The following is a 24,471-nucleotide window of genomic DNA, read 5'->3' as shown; positions in this document are numbered from 1 at the left end:
TACCAGACCACCTGACCTGCCTCCTGAGAAATCTATATGTAGGTCAGACTGGTTCCAAATCAGGAAAGGAATATGTCAAGGCTGTATATTGTCACCCTGCTTATTTAACTTATATGCAGAGTACATCATGCAAAATGCCAGGCTGGATGAAGCACAAGCTGGAATCAAGATTGCTGGGAGAAATATCAATAACCTCAGATATGCAGATAACACCACCCTTATGGCAGAAAGTGAAGAAGAACTAAAGAACCTCTTGATGAAAGTGAAAGAGGAGAATGAAAAATTTGGCTTAAAGCTCAACATTCAGAAAACTAAGGTGATGGCATCTGGTCCCATCACTTCATGGGAAATAGATGGGGAAACAGTGGAAACAGTGGCTGACTTTATTTTCTTGGGCTCCAAAATCACTGCAGATGGTGATTGCAGCCATGAAATTAAAAGATGCTTGCTCCTTGGAAGAAAAGCTATGACCAACCTAGACAGCATATTACAAAGTACAGACTTTACTTTGCCGACAAATGTCCATCTAGTCAAAGCTATGGTTTTTCCAGTAGTCATGTAAGGATGTGAGAGATGGACTATAAAGAGAGCTGAGCGCCAAAGAATTGATGCTTTTGAACTGTGATGTTGGAGAAGACTCTTGAGAGTCCCTTGGACTGCAAGGAGATCCAACCAGTCCATCCTAAAGGAGATCAGTCCTGAATATTGACTGGAAGGACTGATGCTAAAGCTGAAACTCCAATACTTTGGCCACCTGATGCGAAACACCCTGATGCTGGGAAAGATTGAAGGCAGGAGGAGAACAGGATGACAGAGGATGAGACGGTCGGATGGCATCACCGACTTGATGGGCATGTTTGAGTAAGCTCCAGGAGTTGGTGATGGACAGGGAAGCCTGGCATGCTGCAGTCCACGGAGTAGCAAAGAGTCAGACACGACTGAGTGACTGAACTGAACTGAACTGAGGATCAACTTTAGGCTTAGAAGATTGATCTTTGGTTTGGTTTGGCTTTTACTAGGTTTCCAACAGAATGTGATTGTAATTTTGCTTCACCAAAGAGTCTACTTTTAAGGGTATTTGTGTATCAGGGTAAGTGGGAAAAAAAATCAGCTGACTCCTCTGAGTCCCGCCTAACAGATTGCAAGTCTTCATCTTCTGTTCTAAGTGTCTAGAAGAGGGTTTTGTTGTTTGTTTTTGTTTTTATTATTATTATTTTTTTTATTTAGAAAAACTGAACAAGTTTTTACTCAAATGGGTGTGGAATCTCAGTAAATATTTATGTCTTAATTGTATCAAAAATAAAACACTTAAAAACCACCATTTGAACATTGAGTTCTCTCTCCATATGGGTCTGCCACCATGAGTACCTCCACCTGCCTGCGCCCCATCCTGCAGTGCTGGAGGGGGTCTGGGGGGCCCACCTGACCTCAGCCGCTGAGTCCTGGCAGCGCCACCCCTGGGCAGGGCCCCCCACATGACGGCCTCCCAGCAGGAGCAGGCAACACAGTAATCCACCTTAAGGATCCTCGTTCTGAGACGGCTCCACGATACTCGAGCAGCAGGCAGCAAACTCCACAAACAAGGGCTCCTGCGTCCAGGCTCACATAAGCTTGGCCTTGTCGTCTGCCTGATCGAGGTTGACCATCAGCTGTCTGAGGTGCAGATTGAGCAGTAAGCTCCTCAGTGCTAAATTCTTTAAATCCTGCAAAGACACTCGGTCCTCTTCCTCATCACTATTGAGAAAATCAGCCAGAGTCGTCATCATCATCTTCGTTTTCCACAGGCTTTTTAGTTTTTGCAGTAAGAGCTGATCTTATTTTTTTCTTGACAGGACCAGTTGCAGGCTTGCGCTGCTCTTTGTGCTTCCGGAAGCAGGGCAAGGAGCAGTAGGGCACGTGGCAGGCAGGGCAGTGGTATTTGGGTTTTTCCAAAAAGACAACGCAGATGGCAGTACCGCAGCTGAGCAACGCCTTGGTCTCTCCTGGGACGCGCCCCCCGCCTGTGAGCCAGCCCCGGGCCCCCGAGCCCCACATGCACCTGTATTTTGTTTTTTATTTTTTAATTTCAGGTGGTGTCTCACATATCTCTGTAGTCTGAATTTTGCAGCTATGACCTTAATGATGTTACAGGAGGTCAAACCTTTGCATGACCCTGAGAGTAGTCATCTCCTTAAATTGTTTCTGTTGGCACCTGACTTGCCTCACCCTAGTAGTGGCCCTGTGTCATTTCCTTTGGTCCCATCAACTGAATCAATAGCACCACAGTCTTCCTTGCAGGCAGAACAGAGAGCTGCGTCACCTGAGAGTTATAAGAATCCCATGAGGTTCCCTTGGACTACACTATCTTCCTCATTGGCCTGAATCAATATTCCAAAGTCTAAGCATTGGATCACTTTCTAAGGCAGGAAGTTATTTGGAAAAGTGTACAGGATTTGGAAGAAAAAAAATACAAGTTGAAATTCAGGTTCTGGCAGAAAATAACTGAGGGAACTAGGGAAAGTCAGTTAATTGATCTGGCCTAAATTTTCTGTAAAATGAGGAAGACAAGTGTGCCCTGTCTTTCTGCATATGTTAATGGGGTTCAAGTAAAATACTGATGGAAAAATTATTTTGAAATCTGAAAAGCAGTATGTTAGTGCTGACTGGTTATTAAGGGTTAATACACAGTTCTCTCTTTAGCAATAATGATGTTATCTGTTCAACCCTTAGGCCATTGAGAAGAAGGGGAACAGAGTAAGCTCACATTGATGAGCACCAGTGTGAGAGCACGGGTTTATGTATCAGGACTCTTTGCTCAAAAGTGAAAGAAATCTAATTCAAAATAGTTTAGGAAAAAGACAAAGGAACTTTCTGAAAGGCATCACATTTAACTTAGAGTAGAATAAGGGTGGAGTTCATCCTCTGGGAAAGTTGGGAAAGGGATTCAAGTTCAACCAGGACCTCATCTTCTCCCAGGGAGCATCCTTCTCTCCCCTATAGACTGTCTCCTCCGTATCCTGGGATCCTGGCTGCCGATGCTCCCAGGATTCAAATCCCATCGCTCCCACCAGAAGAGGCTGATCCTCTCCTTAGTTTTGGTTTCTATATATTCCAGGGAAGGTTGCTGATTGTCTTGGCTGATGTCAGAGGCCCACCCCTGGGCCAACTGAGGCCAGGGAGGCAGAATCCCCAGGGGACACATCCCAACGACCTTGCCCAGAGGTGTAGAAACACCTGGAAGTGGCCTTCCAAACGCCCTCTGTGATTAGGCCCTGACCGAGTGGCTGGGCTGCTGCGCACACCAGTTTAGGGTGTGCAGTGTGCTGTGGCCAATAGCCCCAATGCCTGGGGAGAAAACTAAATCCAGGCCACTGCACGGGAGCACATCAGTTCTGAAGGAAACGCGGTCCTAATGAAAGGGAGTGGGAGAGGTTTCCATTGGGAGAAAGGCTCTGTCCATGCCAGAGAAGCCTTCCAGTCAGACCCTCTGAGGGCACGGCCCTGCACTGGGAAGGGTGACCATTCCATCCTCTTGCAGGCAGGAACCCCTCCTCCTTTCGTGTTGATGGAATGGAATGGGAAACTCAGCTCATATGAACAGGAAAAATGCAAAAGCCACAAACGAGGAGTTCTCTCTTTAGACTATGAGGAATCAATGGTCCTTCCCAATATTGTCAGGGGCATATTTCAAACTGGACTGTAAATGCAGACTCCAGTCGCTGTCATGACCTATTGCCCGGATGTTTAGCTGGCACTAAAGCCACTCCATCCCTCCTGTCGAATGCTGTTGGGTTAACCTTTCTCAAATCCACATGCTCTAAACCCCTCTCCACTGCCTGCCACTCCTCATCTGGGCACCCAAAACCCCATCCTGTGGCCCCAGCCCCTGTCCAGGTTTATCTCCTGTTTCCCCTCTAGACTAGAAACACAGACCTTTGTTGCTCCCAAATATGTCCAGCCATGGGCTATTTCCGCTGCCTGGAATGCGTTGCCTGTTCAAACCTTCCCGATTTGTCCTTTATGAAGCCTTTCCCCACAACCCCAAGTAGATATGAACTCATGGTTTATATTCCCTTATAGAACTCACCACACTCCATCTCAAGTAATATTTGCACTTGTTATGTTGCATTTTTTTCAGGTGAAAAGATCCTTGAAAGGAGGTGAAAAAAAATGATAAATACATAAATTTCTTACTATGTGCAGGTACTGCTATGCATTTAGTGTTATTTAATCCTCAAAACAACTCTTTTAACAGAGAGGTTTAGCAACTTGCCCAAGGTCACACAGCCAAACAAGGATTCAAACCCATGTGGTGTGCCTGCCTGAGTACACGCTCCTGATAACTATGACACCTCTGCTTGCGGCGGCAGAGACACGTTTACTCTGAAGCCAACAAATTCTTTTCCAAGGGAATGTACTCAATTTATAATTTAGTGATTCTTTTCCTTAAAGAGACCCTCCAGATTGTACTAACTTCAAGTTCTATAAAACTGGGTAGAAATACAATGTCTTGTTCATTTGAAATTCTCTTAAATCTTGTCAATGATGATTGTCACACCATCATAGTGATGATGGTTCCAAGCCTTACATGAAGCATTTACAAGGCATTTTCAGCCATCTCACTGGATCCTTACAAAAACCTAAAAATTAGGTGTGGCCGTTGAAACTTTGTAAACAGATGACAAAACTGACATCGGAGACACTAAGTAATTTTGTCTAAAGCCACCCAGCTATAAATGATGGAGCCAGAGCTGAAGCTCAAGGCTTCTGATCCCATCTGTCAAGATCCCTTCATTTAGGTCTTTGCTGCCTGTGGGTTCTGAGAGCCTTTCAATCACTTAGCGGATGGTGGTCCTCCCACCCCCCGCCCCACGCACACCCATTTGAAGAGCACTCCATCACATCCAACAATTATCTAAATTGAAGCTGTCCATCCTGCCTTTTAAATTCTTCTCCAGATAATGAACCTTTTCAACCAATAGGGCCCTTGATGTTAATCACACAGAGAAATGCAAACTTGATCTATTCACCTTCAAATAGGTAGAGCCTAAAAGGTACAGGAATTGCATTTACGTTCCAAGCCCTAATCTTGAAAATTTCTTTAGGGAAACTTCTTCAACTGCCTGTCTTCAAGAGACTTTTAAAGCTCTCAAGCAATTGCTAAGTGATCCTAGAAATACATTTGCCTGTAGCTAGAGATTTTTGATAAGTAGCCTATAATTTATCACTGTATTACAGAAAGCCTGGAGAAAGCCTTCTATATTATGCTGAAGACTTCAGCTTTCACAGCTGATATGTAAACATATTCCCAAACTAGAGGTGCCCTGGATCATTTTTAATGGCTAAACACTGACCGTAGAAATATCATCACTGTATGTTCAGTTGTTCCCAAGGACGTGGCAGCTCTAAATATCACACATGCCTGTATGCATGCTAAGTCGCTTCAGCTGTGTCTCTTTGCGACCCCATGGACTATATAGCCCGTCACATTCCTCTGTCCATGGGGATTCTTCAGGCAAGAGTACTGGAGTAGGCTGCCATGCCCTCCTCCAGGGGATCTTCCTCACCCAGGGACTGAACCCATGTCTCTTATGTCTCCTGTGTTGGCAGGAGGGTTCTTTACTGCTAGCACCACCTGGGAAGCTCTATCATACAGGGAAATGTCTTCACCTGCAGGCCCATGTCTTCTCCAGACTTAAGAAGTCGTGGAAAAGGGGCAAACAGAGGCAGAAGCCAAGAACTCAGTCTCTGGATTTAGGTCAGCCTGGGTGTGACCCGTCTCCCCCAGCTCCACCTCTTACCAGCTGGGTAGCCTATGTACATTGCTTATTTTGCTCATTGATTCAACAACTACTTGCTGAGCACTTAATAAATGACAGTGAGTGCTGTAGGTACTGAGACAATGGAATGAACAAAACTATCTCAGGGAGCTGGAGTTTCCACTTGCAAAACAGAAATAACTGGACCACCTGGCTCACAAGGCTGGTTAGGGATGATAAGTCAGCCTGAGGCTGGCTCAGACTTACTCTATTTAAAAAACAATAAAACAGTCTTTAACCTTGATTCTAGACTTTTAAAACATTCAGGATTGTTTGTTTATGTTTTGAGCCACTCCAAACTCTGCTTTTCATAAAATTTTCGAGGGATTTCCCTTAATGGGGAATGTAGGAGAAAGAGTTTCCAGAGCCTTGAGGCAGAAATTTCCTGGTGGTCCAGTGGTTAGAATTTCATTCTTTCATTGCCCAGGATCTGAGTTTAATCCCTGGTCAGGGAACTAATATTGGTGAAGAAAATAGTCAATTAAATCTCCATCTATACAAGGCAAATATTCATATATTATTTATCCCAAGATTTTTAATCATTTGCTTCTTTTTCCTTTCTCCCTGAATCAGGATTGGACTTGAATCACTATTAACTAAGTATTTTTGGCAATGAGTCAGATGATTCAGGAGACATATTTGGTGTATGCTAATATGCCTTTGCAGCTTCCCTGGTGGATCAGACAGTGAAGAATCTTCCTGCAGTGAGGGAGACCTGGGTTCGATCCCTGGGTTGGGAAGATCCCCTGGAGAAGGGAATGGCAACCCACTCCAGTATTCTTGCCTGGAGAATCCCATGGACAGAGGAGCCTGGAGGATTACAGTCCATGGGGTCGCACAGAGTTGGACAGGACTGGGCGACTAACACACACACAGGGAACTAAGATCCCACAAGTCATGGAGTGTGCCCAAAAGAAGAGCTTTGGGCCATATGGGCGGGAACTATGAGGCAACAGGAGGGTTAAGCACACTTGGTAAACCCAGCCACGGTCAGAACTTGTTCAGGTGGCCTTTGCATAGATATTCTTGGGCTATGCTTAGTCATTCAGTTGTGTCTGACTCTGGAACCTCATAGTCTGTAGCCTGTCAGGCTCCTCTGTCCATGGGGATTCTCCAGGCAAGAATACTCGAGTGGGTTGCCAGGCCCTCCTCCAGGGGATCTTCCCAACCTGGGGATTGAACCCAGGTCGATCCCACATTGCAGGCGGATTCTTTACCGTCTGAGCTACCAGGAAGGCCTATGCATGGTTTTTGCATAGATCTTCTTAGGGGCTCTTCATTTCTGGTTTCATTTGGAAGGGTTTCTGCGGATGCTATTTTTATGTCTGGAGTTTCTGTCTGCCTCAAACACAGTTTAAAAGTTTCAATGAAGCATTTACCTAAATCCCTGATGTTGTGGCTCACATTCATTTCCTTTTCTCTGGCAAGGGTTGAATCGGATGGCCCAACCAAGAGATCCTCACTCCTGCCTGCGCCTGGCACCTGTGCTCTTCCTTGGGCCTCTCCGTGATACACCAGAACCCGCAGACCACGTGCTGGCCCATCCCTCCCTAGTGCATAGACACAGGTGCAGAAGCTCTGTGTCCCTGACAGCCAAATGGGCCTCTTTTCCTCCCACTCACAAAGAATCACATTTTTCTTCCTTTGTCTTTTTATCAGTGGGAACCCATTTCTCAGTATTGTCTGGGGTCCATTTTCTTGCTCCAAATTTTTGACATGGGGTGAAACACGAAGCAAAATCAAATCTTATGAGATTGTCAATATCAACTATTATTTCCTAAAGGAAGGAAGGAAGGAGAGAAAGAAAGAAGGAAGGAAGGAAAAGGGGAAGCAAGGAAAGAAAGAAAGGAGAAAGAAAGCTTTAAAAAGTCAGGGCTAGAATTAGATAACTACTCATCTATTCTGCCACCTAATAATAATTTTTATAGTTGATGGACTGCTTCCTCTTCACCAAGCACTGGGCTAAGCAAAGTTTTACATACATTATCTCATTCAATTATCATAGTAACTGCAAGAAGGCTCACCCAACCCCCACCCCATTCAATTATTTCCATTCTAAGGATGCAAAAACCGAGGGTCAGAGTTCTCAAGAGACTTGCCCAAAGTCCTTTTCCTCCGACCCAAAAGCCATGAGCTAGATATTGTATCTTTTATGTGACACGGGTGGGTTAAAAATCATTAGCCTCAATGAGTTTGACCATCTTTTTGTCATCATTGTAAGAGTAATAGTATCCAATATAGGAAATCTGAGAATTGTACAACATACAATAAAAAAAAATTTTTTTTGGAGTCTCTTTAATTCTGTTTTTCTGCTCTATTCTGCTTTTTAACAAATTTGGAATTTTCCTTCTTATCTTGTTTTGTACCCTGCCTAAAAAAGTAATTAACACAGTGTCATGAGTATTGCCCTAAATCATTAAAAATTCTCCAAAAAAACTTACTTGGTTGCATTACATTGACGTAAATATTATATCACTAGTTGTTCAACTGTTTCCTCCTTATTAGAAAATCAGTTCACAAATTTTGTTGTCGTGTGACAAAGATCTTTGTACACCATTTCTATTTTTAGGCCCCAGTAGCAGCCATGTTTATCATTTCGAGGTGATTTCCCTTTGACAAGTGTCATCATTTACATTTTCTAGTTGTTTAGTCATGATGCCCTCCATAGGCTGATCTATCAGATAATGGTACCCGCTGGGAGCTGACACAGCTCTGCCTGGGTGTGACTGCACTTCAGTCGTGCCCTATGGACCATAGCTGGCCAGGCTCCTCAGTCCATGGGGATTCTTCAGGCAAGGATACTGAAGTGGGTGGCCAAGCCCTCCTCTAGATCTTCCCTACCCAAGGCTCGGAACTGCGTCTCTTTCGTGGATTCTTCACCACTAGAGACTCCTGGAAAGCCCCTTGGGGTGTGAGGGCCCACACCAGAGGCCAGCAGCAGGCAGCATGGCTGGACCTGCAGCTACTGCCTGCTTGGTGCTGCTCTGGGCTCAGCCTGGGGCAGATTTCTAGGGGAAGCCGGGAGAAGCGGAGTGGACAGAGCAGGGAGACTGTGGGTGCTTCCCGGCCCTCTGGGAGCTCACTGCTGCCCCCACGGAGTCAGCTCACCTTGGCACCCATGGCTATCCTCCTCCTCCCGGAGCGGGGTGGGGTGGGGTGGGGGGGGGCGGTCCTGGTTCTGAACATGCACTTCCTGCAGTCCCCAGGCCTTTGCCTTCCTTCTTCTGCAGCAGACTTCTTACCTACCAAAGAGGAAACAGAGGACAGTGAGCAATAGACTTCCTTTTATTTCTTTTCCCCTTCCTTCATTCCCCAAACCTATCCTTACATGGTCAAACTCCCTTTCCTCACTCAGAGAAGAAAGGAGGGGGCTGACTTCTTTCACTGAAAGCAAGAAGAAGAAAAGAAAGGGGAGAAGGTAGAGACACAGCTATTAGACGACGTTACTAGCTTTATCTCTGGCTTCATGCTTTTTTTAAAGTCTAACATTTTTTATATTTCAAAACATTTTACTTGACAAGATTTATTGATTGTGTAGGATGTGCCAAGCACTGTACTTAATGCAATGGAGAATGGAAATGACCAAGTCTCATCTTAAAAAAAAGTCATAAAACTTTGCTCAGATTGGCTACTTATTCAAAAATTTAGATTATTGCCTATATTAATTTTCCTAGATACTAGAAATGTCAAGTCACTTACTAATAGAGTTCTAAAAGTCTTAGAAAAAGTCTCTAGCCATTTTTATTTTATTTTTTGCCCCTTTGTGCCAGAGTTTTCTGTTTCTGATTGCCAAATTTAACAAATAAAAACACAGAATGCCCCATTAAATTTGAATTTCAAATAACCAATATCTTTTAGCACATTTTATGCAGTAGCTCCAGGTAACTCCCAAATATTGCATGAAGCATACTTATACTAAAAAGTGATTTGTTGCTTATCCAAAATTCAAATTACTGGGGCTTCCTGTATTCTATCAGGCACCTCTATTTCTATTGAATAAGACATTGTCATTTATTGTGTATCTGTATTAACTAGGCACATTTCATCCTCACAACATCTCTGTCATGTGCTTACCACTGTTCACATTTCACAGGCAAGGAAATTGAGGCCTCTAGGAACAAGTAACTTGTCTGAAGTTACAACACCAGAAAGTGTTAATAGTAAAGTTAGCATTCAAACAGGTTTGTCTGACACCACAGCTCACGTCCTTTTCCCTGGATTGTTGTTGTTCAGTCTCGAAGCCGTGTCAGACTCTTTGCAACCCCAGGGACTGCAGCATGCCAGGCTTCCCTGTCCTCTATCATCTCCTGGAGTTTGCTCAACTTCATGTCCATTGAGTCCGTGAAGCTATTTAACCATCTCATTCTCTGCTGTCCCCTTCTCCTTTTGGATTTCTTTCTCTGGATTAGCTATAATTTAAATATGGACTGGGCCTGGAATGTTCCATTACAATCTGTATTTCAAAAGAATGTTCAATTTCCAGTTGAAAGAACAATTTATATAAAAATGAGGTGGAAAATTTTCTCTTCTCCACATAATATGTTATATATGAAGAAACATTTTTGCCATAAACCAGAAGAAACATTTTTGCCCTAAACCACTTAAGCAAATGGTACCTCAAGGCTACCTTAAGAAATTGTTTTTAAATGTAGACCTTATCCAAAGCAAGTGAACTCTTCATTGTAAGTTTGTAGTAAAACATCGCCCTCTTCTGGTCATTCAGACACCACGCAACAGAGACGGAGAGAAAGGATTTTTACAAGTTGAAACAGACGGTTCAATTATGTATCCAACTGCACAATGAAAAGCTGTTGTTATCTCTTATCAGATGTATATCTTACTCTTCAAAGAGACTCCTCAGAACTGAAGCAGAAAGACATTTTGGAACTGGCCAGGTAATAGTTTTCTACCCATCTTTATGAAGGTGGCTGAGTGCTCGGCATGCTGCTGCTGCTGCTAAGTCACTTCAGTCGAGTCCGACTCCGTGCGACCCCATAGACGGCAGCCCACGAGGCTCCTCCGTCCCTGGGATCTTCCAGGCAAGAGTACTGGAGTGGGTTGCCATTGCCTTCTCCGAGTGCTCGGCATAGAAATAGGTAAAATCTTTAATTTCAGGACACATCTTAAACACCCTATAAACACACCTAACTATAATAATAATCATGATAATACTTAAACTGTAGAAGCAAAAGTTCCAATACATCCTGAATAGTCAGAACTTCACAAGCATAAAATGAATGGAAAAAGAATACAGTGAATATAGGTTGGCATTTGCACTTTGGTGTCAAATAGACGGCATTAGGTTCCCTCTCTTCCATTTATAAGCTATGTGACTTTAGACAACTTATTAAATCTTTTAAGCCTCAGTTTCTTCATCTGTTAAATCATAATTATAAGAGAAGCAACTTAAGTGAAATAAATCAGACAGAGAAAAATAAATTGAGTGAGGTCACTCAGTCGTGTCTGACTCTTTGCGACCCCATGGACTGTAGCCTACCAAGCCCCTCTGTCCATGGGATTTTCCAGGCAATAGTACTGGAGTGGATTGCCATTTCCTTCTCCAAAATACTGCACAGTATCACTTAAATGTGGAATTTAAAAAAGTCAAACAGATGTGGAAAAGTGGTTGTCAGGGGCTAGTGTGGAGGACGATGAGGGGAAATGAGGAGAGGTGGGTGAAAAGGTACAGACTTTCAGCTATAATGGTGACCATTGTTAATAACACTATATTGTATAGTTGAAAAAAAAAAAACAACAGCAGCTAAGTAGGCCAGGTGGAAAGATGAAACAATACCTAACAGAGGTAGCTTACTGCTAAGAATCAGACTCTTATGTATGAACTGATATTTTATGATTACTGCCCCTGTTATTAATTGTATAGAATCAGCTGTTTTAAGTTTTGAAGGAGAAAAAGCCAACAATGTCAAAGAATAAAATCAGGTTTGGTTTTTTGTGTGTCTTTATTTTTAACTACCAAAGCTTTGGCTAATAGCAAAGAATTAATACACCAGATATTTCTCTAAATTATCCAAATTTTAGAGCTGTATACTTTTTCAAAGATATTCAGACAAAGATGTTTTGGAACAGAAGCCTCAGAAATATGTGAACCTCTGACATTCATTGCAAAGACAATCTATACTTTGTTTTTACCTAATTTCAAAACCAAAAAATATGTTAAGAAATACATCAATACAGTAGAATTGGAAAGAGGAAGGCATCTAAATATTGCTATCATAAGTGATTAAGAATATTCAATTATCTAAAATACTATCAAATATCAGAAAGTCACTATACATTTGATTTTTTGGCACTATTATCATTGGAAGTGCCATATAGATGATGCTAAACTATACCAAGTTCCCTTTTGTCTGGTGGAACCTCTGCCTCGCATTCTGTCTTCCTTCAACCAGAGAGAAGTAAATGGCGTATAAGGGCACAAGAGAGGAAGAACTGAGCTGTTAACACTTAAATCTAACTTTGCTAGCAGTGTATTATAAATCACAGATTTGAGGCAATGATATACCTTTAATTGCCTGGCAAGTTAATTAATTCAGACCCAGCTATTAAAATTTTCTATCATTTAACTTAGAATCGAATTCCAACTATGAAGCATGGTATTCCAGAGAGAATGCTTCCATGTAATTTTCAAACACTTAAGAGCCTTAAAAGCAAGTAATACCACCTAAAATACCAGTTATCTTAACTATGTCTCTTATTTTTACTATAGAATTTCAGACCCTACTGGCAAATTACCATAGTTTATGCTACATTTGTCTTTTAAAGGTGGCTGAGTCCGTGAGGACTATAGAGTGAGAAGATTCTGCAAAGATTCGGAAGAGGAATAGAGATGTGGCTGTAGGTCACAGCTGCTTGCTCTCCTTTTTAAATATATATTATATATATTTTCCAAGGGCCTGAGTTTTAAATAGGCTGTTTTACCCTTGAGCTCTGATGGTCTTTATCCTCAGATGAAAAGAGCTAACTCTCCATCTGGTCACCATCTTGCATTCATTAAATGGCCAGTCATGGGCAAAAAGACAAAATGGTTGCCTCGTGAAACTGAAAAGTCCTGGGTTGACTTCAGACATAGCTGGACCCAAGGGCTCCAATCCTGTGTGTCCTGGTCTTTGGCTTCTGTTTTCACCCTTGTTGGTTGCATTCTAAAGGCAGATTCTAGTTAGGCGATGTCCAGATTAACTACCAATACGTCCAGTCTTAAATCCACAAGCTGAGCAACCCTCATCAAAACACCCTCTTTTTCTTTAATCCTAGCAAAGTTGATGTTTATTGGCTTTGACTGGCCTTGGTAATCATGTAAGTGTGCACGCTCAGTTGTGTCTGACTCTTTTGCGACCCCATAGACTGTAGCGCACCAGGCTCCTCTGTCCATGAAATTTTCCAGGCAAGAATACTGGAGTGGGTTGCCATTTCCTACTCCAGGAGGTCTTCCTTCCAGAGACAGAACCTGAGACTCTTGCTTCTCCTGCATTGGCAAGTGGATTCTTTACCAACTGCGCCACCTGGGAAGCCCTTGCTAATCATGTTTCCACATTTAAAACATTCATTAAGGCTACAGAGGGCAGGAGGAGAAGGGGGTGACAGAGGATGAGATGGTTGGATGGTATCACTGACTCAACGGACATGAGTTTGAGCAAACGCCGGAGACAGTGAGAAACAGGGAAGCCTGTTGCAGTGCAGTCCATGGGGTTGCAAAGCGTCAGATGTGACTTAGTGACTGGGTAACAAAGGCTACAGAGACACTGCTCTCCCAAAGGCCAGAGGTGGTGAGGCACCCACTCCTGGAATCAAAAAGCAAGGTCTATTCCACCTGAATTCCATGGGCTGAGAGTATAAGGGTCATGGCTCAAAGGCAAATTTCAGTCTAACACTGAAAGGGAGAACTGATACTGGGATTCAAAGCATGTGAGCTTTAACTGGAGCAGTAGAAACAAAATAAAAATGAAGAAAAAAGCCAAAGCAGATTGAAGAATATTCCAAAGAGGAACCAAATGGATTTAATAATATGAACAGGAGAATGGAGTAGAAATTGACTGAGCTTTATAGTCACTGAATCTTCTAAAGCCAGATATAGAGAGAGAAAAGAAAAAAAAAAAAAGATTAGTGAAAGTTTTATGTGCTTTAATTTAGAGCTAGGATCTTTCTGGGAACCAATTTAGAATGGGGACAAATTAGGCTGTTGTATTAACCAGGGTTCTCCAGAGATCTGGAAACAAGAGAATGTGTATAAACATATGGTGGGGGGTTAGTCACTAAGTCATGTCCAACTTCTGTGACCCTGTGGAGTATAGCCCACCAGGCTCCCCTGTCCATGGCATTTTCCCAGCAAGAATACTAGAGTGGGTTGCCATTTCCTTCTCCAGGGGATCTTCCCAACCCAGGGATCAAACCCAGGTCTCCTGCATCACAGGCAGTTTCTTTACCAACTGAGCCACCAGGAAAAACAGACATTTTAAGGAACTGGCTCACATGATTATGGGGGCTGGTAAGTCCAAAATCTGCAGGCAGTCTGGGGATCTAGGGGAGATCTGATGTTGTAGTTCAGGTCTGAAGGCAGTGGAGGCAGAATTCCTTCTCCCTTGAGGTACCCTGATATTTTTTAAGGCCTTCAACTGATTACATGAGACCCATTCACATTATAGAAGGTGCGACCCAAGTTGCTTCAGTCATGTACCACTCTTTACAACCCCATGGACCCTGCCAGGCTCCTCTGTCCATGGAATTCTCCAGGCAAGAATACTGGAGTGGGTTGCCATGCCCTTCTCCAGGAGATCTTTCCAACCCAGGGATCGAACCTGCATCTTTTATGTCATTGGCAGGTGGGTTCTTTTCCAGCATTGCCACCTGGGAAGCCTCAGTTCAAAGTCTATTGATATATATATTTTTAAATTGGGGTGTCGTTGCTTTACGATGTTGTGTTAGTTTCTGCTGTACAATGACATGATTCAGCTATATGGTTTTGACCAACCTAGACAGCATATTGAAAAGCAGAGACATTACTTTGTCAACAAAGGTACATCTAGTCAAGGCTATGGTTTTTCCAGTGGCCATGTATGGATGTGAGAATTGGACTATAAAGAAGGCTCAGCACAGAAGAATTGATGCTTTTGAACTGTGGTGTTGGAGAAGACTCTTGAGAGTCCCTTGGACTGCAAGGAGATCCAACCAGTCCATCCTAAAGGAGATCAGTCCTGAATATTGACTGGAAGGACTGATGCTAAAGCTGAAACTCCAATACTCTGGCCACCTAATGCAAAGAGCTGACTCATTTGAAAAGACCCTGATGCTGGGAAAGATTGAGGGCAGGAGGAGAAGGGGACGACAGAGGATGAGATGGTTGGATGGCATCACCGACTCAATGGACATGGGTTTGGGTGGACTCCAGGAGTTGGTGATGGACAGGGAGGCCTGGCGTGCTGCGGTTCATGGGTTGCAAATAGTCGGACACGACTGAGTGATTGAAGTGACTGATACGTACATCCCCTTCCACTTGGACCTCCTTCCCACCATGGCAGTGCATGTAGGTTAATCCCAATCTCCCAATTCATCCCATCCCTGCCCCTCTGTGTCTACCTGTCTGTTCTATATGTCTGTCTCTCTATTCCTGTCCTGCAAATAAATCTGTACCATTTTTCTGGATAAAGTTTAATCACGTCTAAGAAATACTTTCACAGCAGCATCTAGAGTATAATCTGACCAAAAACTGGATGCTATCACCTAGCCAAGTTGACCATATCAGCCCACTTGAATTCTGAGTGATTCTCACACTGAGCCAGAAGGCTTGGCCCCCCAGTGCTCAGGCCAAACCTCAGACCAGTTAAATCAAGTACTACCCGTAAATGAGGCTCAGGTCAAAATATTTTTTGATAGAGCAGTTGTTCTTTGAGCATGGTGTCCGGACCAGTGACTTCAACCTCACCTGCAAACTCTGTACTCCAGACCAAGTCAATCACAGACCATGGATTTATCCCTGGCCCTGCAGTCCATGGTTTTAACAAACCCTCCAAGCGATCCTGATGCATGCTCAAATTTGAGCACCACTGGTCTGGAGTTCTCCAGCAATACAGGCCAAGAGGGAGCTCCTCATTAAGGATCTTAATAATGGTGTTTGTTGCAAGGATACATATGAGAATAAGAGGGTCTTGACTCTATGTGGCCAAGCTGCACTGAGATGGGGTATTTTCAAGTTACAATAGATGGACTTATCTGACAGCAGCTCTGGTGACTGAATGAGGCTTAAGCAGTTGTTGAAAGTGTAGTGTGTATATAGAACCTTCCTCTTCTATTATAGTGCCTCAGCTATTCTGTCATTTCATCTCTCCTGATACAAACTGAATTTTGCTCCTTTATTTTCTGTTTAAACTCCTGAGAGAAACTGATTGGCTGGGTTAATCATTTTCACCATTTGGGCAGTGTACAAGCTCTGCTGTCTGGTATGAAGACTGGCTTCCCTTGGGTCAGGACCGGAGGAAACAAAATGCAGGATGTTAAACGGCCTCTCCTAAGGCCGCTTCCCTTAAAAGGCCTGAGCCCACTAACAGGGGTTGTGGGTACGTCGCAGTGGAAGGCTTGGTGTTAAGGATGTTTAATCGTCTCTGACTGCTAAATCGATGTGTAATTCTTTGACACAAAAAGACATCAAAGAGAAATTAAATATTTGTTCAACTATACATTTTGAGAATGAGTTGGAAACGTTAACTAAAAACCTTCGGAAATGTTTCCCTTTCAATATTTCCTACAAGAGTCTTCTTGTGGCCTAATTTAGGAACGCCATGAGCCATAATATTTTGGGAAAAAAAATGAATCTTATTTGCATGCACCAGATTGTGGGGCCTGTATCTTATGTAGAAATTCTCTTTGCATAGTCTCATTCCTTAAGCCAGAAATGATTAGAAGCTTGCTGGTATTTTTAAAAAACCTCATGTAATGAAAAGAAAGCTCATGTGATAGTTTTCTCCAAATCATTTCAGATTGGCTCTCTAAGCCAATCTTTTTCTTTTTAGTACAATTTTGAATTGTGGGCAATAGGAAAAAGATATTATAGCAACAAATAATTTGTGATTGAATTACTATGAATTATACCAATTTAAATTTCCCTTGCATGGTTTGGGGTGACTTTTTGTTTTGGCTGCACTGCCTGGCATGAGATCTTAATTCTTCAAGCAGGGATCAATCCCATGCTCCCTGCAGTGGAAGTGTGGAGCCCTAACCCATGGAATGCCAGGAAGTCCTCGTGGTGACTTTTCTCTTAAGGGGGTAATTTTTAAATTGAACTATGGTTGACTTACAATATGGTATTCATTTCAGGTATACATGTATATTCTTTCAGATTCTTTTCCATCATAGGCTGTTATAAGATATTGAATACTGTTCCCTGTGTTATTAATTGCCTATTTTTTATATAGTGTTGTGTATCTGTTAATCCCATACTCCTAATTTATCCTAATTTGTCCCCCTCCCCCTCTTAGGTAACAGTAAATTTGTTTTCTGTCTGTAGACACTCTTAATAAACTGATCTCATTTCGTAACACTAGCTGAGCTGGGAAAATAAGTCCAATCCAAATCAAAAAGCTAAACACACTTTGAGAAAGGTATGAGATTGTTACTTAAAAACCTTAAGGATACCACAACTCACTGAACATCTCTGAATCATTTTATCTCTCTTAATGCCAAAATTAAATTTGTACTTTACACAGAACCTTGTAGAAACCACTTACATGGTACCAGTATTACCACTATTGGTAACTTTATCTTATGCCACCAAATAACAAAATTTTTTTCAAAATAATATTATTTTTGGCTATGCTGGATCTTCGTTGCTGCGTGTGGGCTTCCTCTAGTTTGGGACGGTACGTGGGCTTCTCATTGCGGTGGCTTCTCTTGTTGTGGGTTTCCCTGGTGGCTCAGATGGTAAAGAATCTGCCTGTGTGGATCACAATAAACTGTGGAAAATTCTGAAAGAGATGGGAATACCAGACCACCTGACCTGCCTCTTGAGAAATCTGTATGCAGGTCAGGAAGCAACAGTTAGAATTGGACATGGAACAACAGACTGGTTCCAAATAGGAAAAGGAGTACGTCAAGGCTGTATACTGTCACCCTGCTTCTTTAACTTATATTCAGAGAACATCATGAGAAATGCTGGGCTGGAAGAAACACAAGCTGGAATGGAGATTGCTGGGAGAAATATCAATAACCTCAGATATGGGGATGACACCACCCTTATGGCAGAAAGTAAAGAGGAACTAAAAAGCCTCTTGATGAAAGTGAAAAAGTTGGAGAGTGAGAAAGTTGGCTTCAAGCTCAACACTCAGAAAACGAAGATCATGGCACCGGTCCCATCACTTCATGGGAAATAGATGGGGAAACAGTGGAAACAGTGTCAGACTTTATTTTTCGGGGCTCCAAAATCGCTGCAGATGGTGACTGCAGCCATGAAATCAAAAGACGCTTACTCCTTGGAAGAAAAGTTATGACCAACCTAGATAGCATATTCAAAGCAGAGACATTACTTTGCCGACTAAGGTACGTCTAGCCAAGGCTATGGTTTTTCCTGTGGTCATGTATGGATGTAAGAGTTGGACTGTGAAGAAGGCTGAGGGCCAAAGAACTGATGCTTTTGAAGTGTGGTGTTGGAGAAGACTCTTGAGAGTCCCTTGGGCTGCAAGGAGATCCAACCAGTCCCTTCTGAAGGAGATCAGCCCTGGGATTTCTTTGGAAGGAATGATGCTAAAGCCGAAACTCCAGTACTTCGGACACTTCATGCGAAGAGTTGACTCATTGGAAAAGACTCTGATGCTGGGAGGGATTGGGGGCAGGAGGAGAAGGGGATGACCGAGGATGAGATGGCTGGATGGCATCACGGATTCGATGGACATGAGTCTGAGTGAACTCCGGGAGTTGGTGATGGACAGGGAGGCCTGGTGTGCTGCGATTCATGGGGTCGCAAAGAGTTGGACACGACTGAGCGACTGAACTGAATTGAACTGAACTGAAATGCAGGAGACTTGGGTTCGATCCCTGGGTCGGGAAGATCCCCTAGAGAAGGAAATGGCAACGCACTTCAGTATTCTTGCCTGGAGAATTCCACGAAGAGAGAAGCCTGGTGGGCTACAGTCCATGATGTTGCTGAGACGGACATGAATGGATGATCAACACTTCACACTTTCTTCTCTTGTTATGGAGCACAGGTTCTGGTGGGTGGGCTCTGTAGCTGTGGCTCACAGGCTCCAGAGCACCGGCTCAGTAGTTGTGGCACAGAGGCTTAGTGGCACATGGGATCCTCCTGGACCAGGGATTGAACCAGTGTTCCCTGCATTGCAAGAAGGATTCTTAACCACTGGACCACCAGGGAAGCCCACAGATTTAATTTTTTAAATAACTGTGATATTACCATGAGGACCAAATCATAAATGTGTGCTATCAGAATTTAGGATAATTAAAACCAACATTTAATTTGTATTTATCAAATTGTTCAATATAATTGATTGGATGTTGAAAACAAAGGAATAATTAGAGAACTAAATTTACATTTTGAATTGTTTTAGGTCTCCTTTTAAAAGATCAAATTCTTCAATCTTGGTTTTAGATATTAATGAAAAAGTGAAAGTGAAGTTGCTTAGTTGTGTCCAATTCTTTGCAACCCCATGGACTGTAGCCCACCAGGCTCCTCCATCCATGGAATTTTCTAGGCAAGAGTATTGGAGTGGGTTGCCATTCCCTTCTCCAGGGGATCTTCCTGACCCAGGGATCAAACCCGGGTCTCCCGCATTGCGGGCAGATGCTTTACCGTCTGAGCCACCAGGGAATGTTAATAATTAGATATTAATAAGATATTAATAAGTTCTCTCAATAAGACAAAGATCCCACAACTCTGAGCCGAGGTTTGGTTTTTACTTTATTTCATTACAGTAAAATGTGCCCTTATCTCAAAATGAGCTCTGAAAAGAACTGAGTTAAAAAAAATCAGCCTGTTTACAGCAAAAATTATGAACCCCAAACTTCTTTTGTATTTTCATGTATTAGCTGTTACAACGGGGAATACTGGAAGGTTTTGGCTATTTCAGTGATAGTTGCAAACATTTTATTTGTAATAAGTCCACTTATTCCAAAACCATAGTCTAGGAAGATTACAGCAACTTTGAACAAACTTTTGTTTGGTTGTAGTGATATGAAATGAGAAAACTGAAGTTTCAATCTTTTGTTTCACAAAGAAATTATTCCCTCATGGTTTCAAGGGGGAAAAAATAATAAATTTTAGTTGTGCCACTTCAATGGGGCTGTAATACTTTCAAATTGCATTTAAAGATGGAAAATTACTAACCCAACTGAGTTAACAATCTGTTTTATCTAATAATAAATCTCCTTTATCTTCTAGAAGTTAAATTATCTTGGTAAGATTAGTCAATCTGCCTAACTATGCAGTTACATATAATCTACAAATTGGGGTATATACTCTACAGAAGTCTATTAATCTTTAAGTTTTCAATGAAGTATTTGATGATTTAAAAAAAAAACACATAAAAGCAATATATTCCCAAGTTTCTCTAACTTTATAAAAATGAAAAGAAATCCAGAAATGTCCATGTATATTTTCCTATCCCCACTCATATTCTTAAAAATTTGGTGACCAATGCTGGGCAAGACCTAAGAATGCTAAAAAGCCATTCTACTTTGAGAATTTTCAAAAGTATCTCACATCAATGTAATGACCAGTGTTTATATTTTAACTTATAAGTAAAGAGATTAAGCATAAAGTAGTAGCAGAGAGTTTATTTTCATGAAAATACCAGCAGATGTCAGCAAAAACTAAGTCAGTGTCGCATGAATCTATGCAAAGATGCTAAGTGATTTCTAACAGCATAATCATAAGAAAATCTCTAATTACGAAAGCTCAATTCATGTAAGACACCTTGGTTTTTTACATTGCTATTTTGGCTTGTAAATAACCTTTTTGGAGGAGGGGAAGGTGGGCCACAGTGGTATCCAGCTTTTTTCAAGGTAGCAAGAGCTCTTTTAAGGAACTGAACTGCTCTGATTTTAATAAAACTCATCCACAACACTACATAACAAACCAAATTACACTTTAGACAGACATTCTCAAAAGAAAAAAATCAAGTGGTTTACAGAAAACACCTATTACCCAGGTACTTCAATAGATGTTCAGGGGTTCAGAATGTGGAATATTTATAAGTGCTCAAATGTATTTTTCTGGGGAGTTCATACCTTTCATCAGCTTTTCACAGGGGTCTATGACCTCCATAAAGTTAAGAACCATGCTAGAACTTACTATAAGTTATATTCTCTGCATTAATACATCATTCTCCATATGTGTGTGTGTAGATATATATATATATAGATAGATATATATGTATTTCAAAATACATCTGTTAAAAATTACTTAGCTGAACCCATGCCAGGAAAGCAGTTTTAGAATAGACTGTCAGGTTGTAGAACAGACTGTTACATAGAAATAGACGTAATATTTTTAAAAATAGAAGAATCTCATGTATAATATTCCAAAGATAAGAAGCTATTTTCTTATACTTGGAAAAGATAAACGGGAAAAAGATCACTGGAATGTCAGTCATTTTATTCAAATATGTACATGCATTTTTTTAAACTGTTTGTGACCAATACTGTGTTAAGACTGATGTTTGTAGTCTTTCATTAACTTTTCAACCAGGACCCATATTTAGCCAAAGTTATGTGTTTATGCACATAACTGTTTATGCAACTTTCATTTTTAAGATTCTAAGATAACTTAGCCATGTTGAATCATGTGTGTGTGTGTGTGTGCTCAGTCATGTAGACTCTGCGACCCCATGAACTGTAGCCACCATACTTGAGCAAAATATAAAAGGGATCTTAGATGATGGTTTCATTGTATTCTGTATTTCTGTAATTTTATGTTAAAACCGTAAGTGGACTTGTGATGTCACATAATGAACAAATATTTGTAGAACTGTTCAAAAAAGTTTCCCTTAAAAAACTTACCTTTGAAAAATAACAGAAATGTTCTACTAAACAATGTTGAAATATAACAATTTGAGTTTTGGAGAACAAGATGGTGGAGGAGTAGGTGGACGTGGAGGACATCTCTCTCCACGGATACACCAGGAATACACCTTCAGACACAGAAGTGCACGCAGAACACCAGCTGAGAGTGGACAGGAGTACCTGACCAGAGGAAAAGAATATATAGAACCTCGCAAAACTCAGTAATGAAGGAACCAGGGGGAAAAACAGAAGTGTTAGTAGGACTGGACCTGCCCTCTGGGGTAGAGGAACTGAAGCAGGCTTCTGAGCCCCACATAGGGGCAATTGTCTGGGTCAGAGGAGAAACATTTAAGGCTGAGAGTGAAACAGATGATCTGTGACAGCCTAAACAGAGTGAGAATCAGACAGTCCTTGCTGCAGCCATACATACCCTGGACAGGGATGCGGGTCCCCTGGAAGGCGCAGTGGCTGGGAGCTGGAGTTTAGGGATTATGGAGAGATCCCAGGACAAGGGCTGCTGTTGACTGTGGAGAGATGGATCGAGGGGATGTGAGGGAGGAGATTGTGGTGGGAAATGCCTGTGGAGGAAAGCTGGGCAGCCATGGAAGCAAGGCGATACTGCTGAGTCATGCGTAGGGGGTGGAGCCATCACCGTAGCCTCTCTCTCCCCATACCCCAGCATCGGCAGCTGAATGATAAAGAGGCAGAGCCATCAAATGCCTGAGACATTGAACTACAGAGTAGAACCCCAGCCAGGGGGCCCCCTCTATATTCCTAAGGCGCTGAACAATAGAGAAGGACCCCAGGCAAGGGAACCCTCTAAGTGCCTGAATTGGGCAGAGCTACAGAGATAGACTGGCTAAAGAGGCCTTCTGATCACCAGCTCTAAGAGGCTCAAAAAAAGAGTCTGATAGGGCTATAACTCCAGTGGTGGAGGGGTAAGCCAAGCAGCTGCGCCACGTTCACACTCAGCTCTCACTGGGGCAGAGCTGCCATAGACAAAAAACGTCTTGCATCTATGCGCACAGGGTTGCTTTGGTAGTGTCTGACTCTTTCTGACTCTGTAGACTGTGGCCTACCAGGCTTCTCTGGCAGGGACGGGGGGTTCAGGCAAGAATACTGGAGCATATTGGCCCATACTGGTTGCCATACCCTTCTAGAGCACTGTATTTACTGCTGGCCTAGCCACCAATTCCCCTGAGTACCTGGTGCTGCCAGAACCCCTCCAACCTAAGCAGCTGCACCACCTCCACACCTGGCCCTCACAGGGGTAAACTCAGGTCCTCCATGGCAGCCTCAGGAGCAAACACTACTGGACGACCCACTTGCAGAGGTGGAAATAAAACCACAATTGAAACCCAGGGGCAGTGCGGCTAAGGAAGAAGACCCAAAACCTTCTTACCAGCTGTACAAGCTGCAGATTAAATCCACACAATCAACTAGGCAGACTCTGTCTATGGAATATATAAAAGGTCATTGAGAGCTCCCACAAAAGAAAACACACTAGCTGTGGACATTGCAGGCAAGAACACACAGGAGTAGGACCAGATTAGAATCTGAGCTGTCCCCACAGCAGGTCCAAATGTCAGCAATGTTGGAGGGCAGCCAAGGGAGGTATGGTGGACTGTGACTCCCAGGGAGGGAAAGGACTTTGACAGCAGTGACTCAAGAAAAACATTTATTATTATTATTTTTTGACTCATTCTGTTGAATCTTTTGGATGTTTTCTCTCCCCACCCTCGACTCTGTTGTAGTTGTCGATTTTATTGGCACTATGAAATGCAATTAAGCTTTTGAGCTTTTTTTTTTCTCAGTCACAAGTTTTATTGTTCTAAACATCTGCCTCTACATTGGACTTTTGTAGTTATGTAGTTTTCCTTTTTTTTTTCTTAATTTTAATTTTTTAATTTTGAATTTTTCTACATTTATTCCTTTGCTTTTCCTACTGCTCTTTTCCCCTTGCAGTTAATCTTTAATGTATGTAAATCTTCATCTACCTCTATTTAACTTTGCATATCTATTCTTTCTTTTCTTTCTCTCCTTTCCTCTGAACCTATTTGTTAGTTTTATTTTCATTGCTTTATTCTCCAATTGGCACTTTGCTTTAGTTTTGTTTTCCAGTTTGTGCTTTAGTTAGTTTTGTTCTTAACTGGTAAATATAATTTTTGATTTCCTTTGTTCGCCAGGTCAATCTACTGTACTGTATTTTTGTTGGACTGTTTTAACTTTGCTCATGGGTGTATATGTGTATCTTCCATTATTTTAATTATTATTTGCCTGATCTTGTAACTACCATTTGTCTGGGGTTCAGCTTTGGTTTCTTGTTTTTGGATATTTGTTTTAATCTCACTTAATGCCATAACAAACCACTTGTGGAATCTTTGTTCCTGACCAGAGATCGAGCCCCGAGCCTTTGGAGTGGGAGCACTGACTCCAAGACCCTAGACTACCAGAGAACTAACCCTAGGGAGCATCAAACAGTGAGAATTCACACAAAGGAAGCCACATGAATACAAGACCTGGTATCATCCAACCACCAGTAACCCCCTGTGCAGGTGCCTCATCTAAACAACAAACAAAACAAAAATACAAACCCAATCATCAGCAGACAGGATCACCACCTCAGCCTTTCAGTCAGAGGAAAAACAAACAAACA

At 42.3% G+C, this 24,471-nt stretch overlaps 1 pseudogene; it reads right to left on the bottom strand.

Moving 5' to 3' along the window:
- Positions 1-1,517: 1,517 nt before the first annotated feature.
- LOC128059927 (zinc finger HIT domain-containing protein 3-like) lies at positions 1,518-2,034 on the bottom strand (annotated as a pseudogene).
- Positions 2,035-24,471: the final 22,437 nt, after the last annotated feature.

Source organism: Budorcas taxicolor, chromosome 15 (assembly GCF_023091745.1).
Source record: "Budorcas taxicolor isolate Tak-1 chromosome 15, Takin1.1, whole genome shotgun sequence".
NCBI lineage: Eukaryota > Metazoa > Chordata > Mammalia > Artiodactyla > Bovidae > Budorcas > Budorcas taxicolor.
This window is presented reverse-complemented; position numbering and strand designations above follow the sequence as displayed.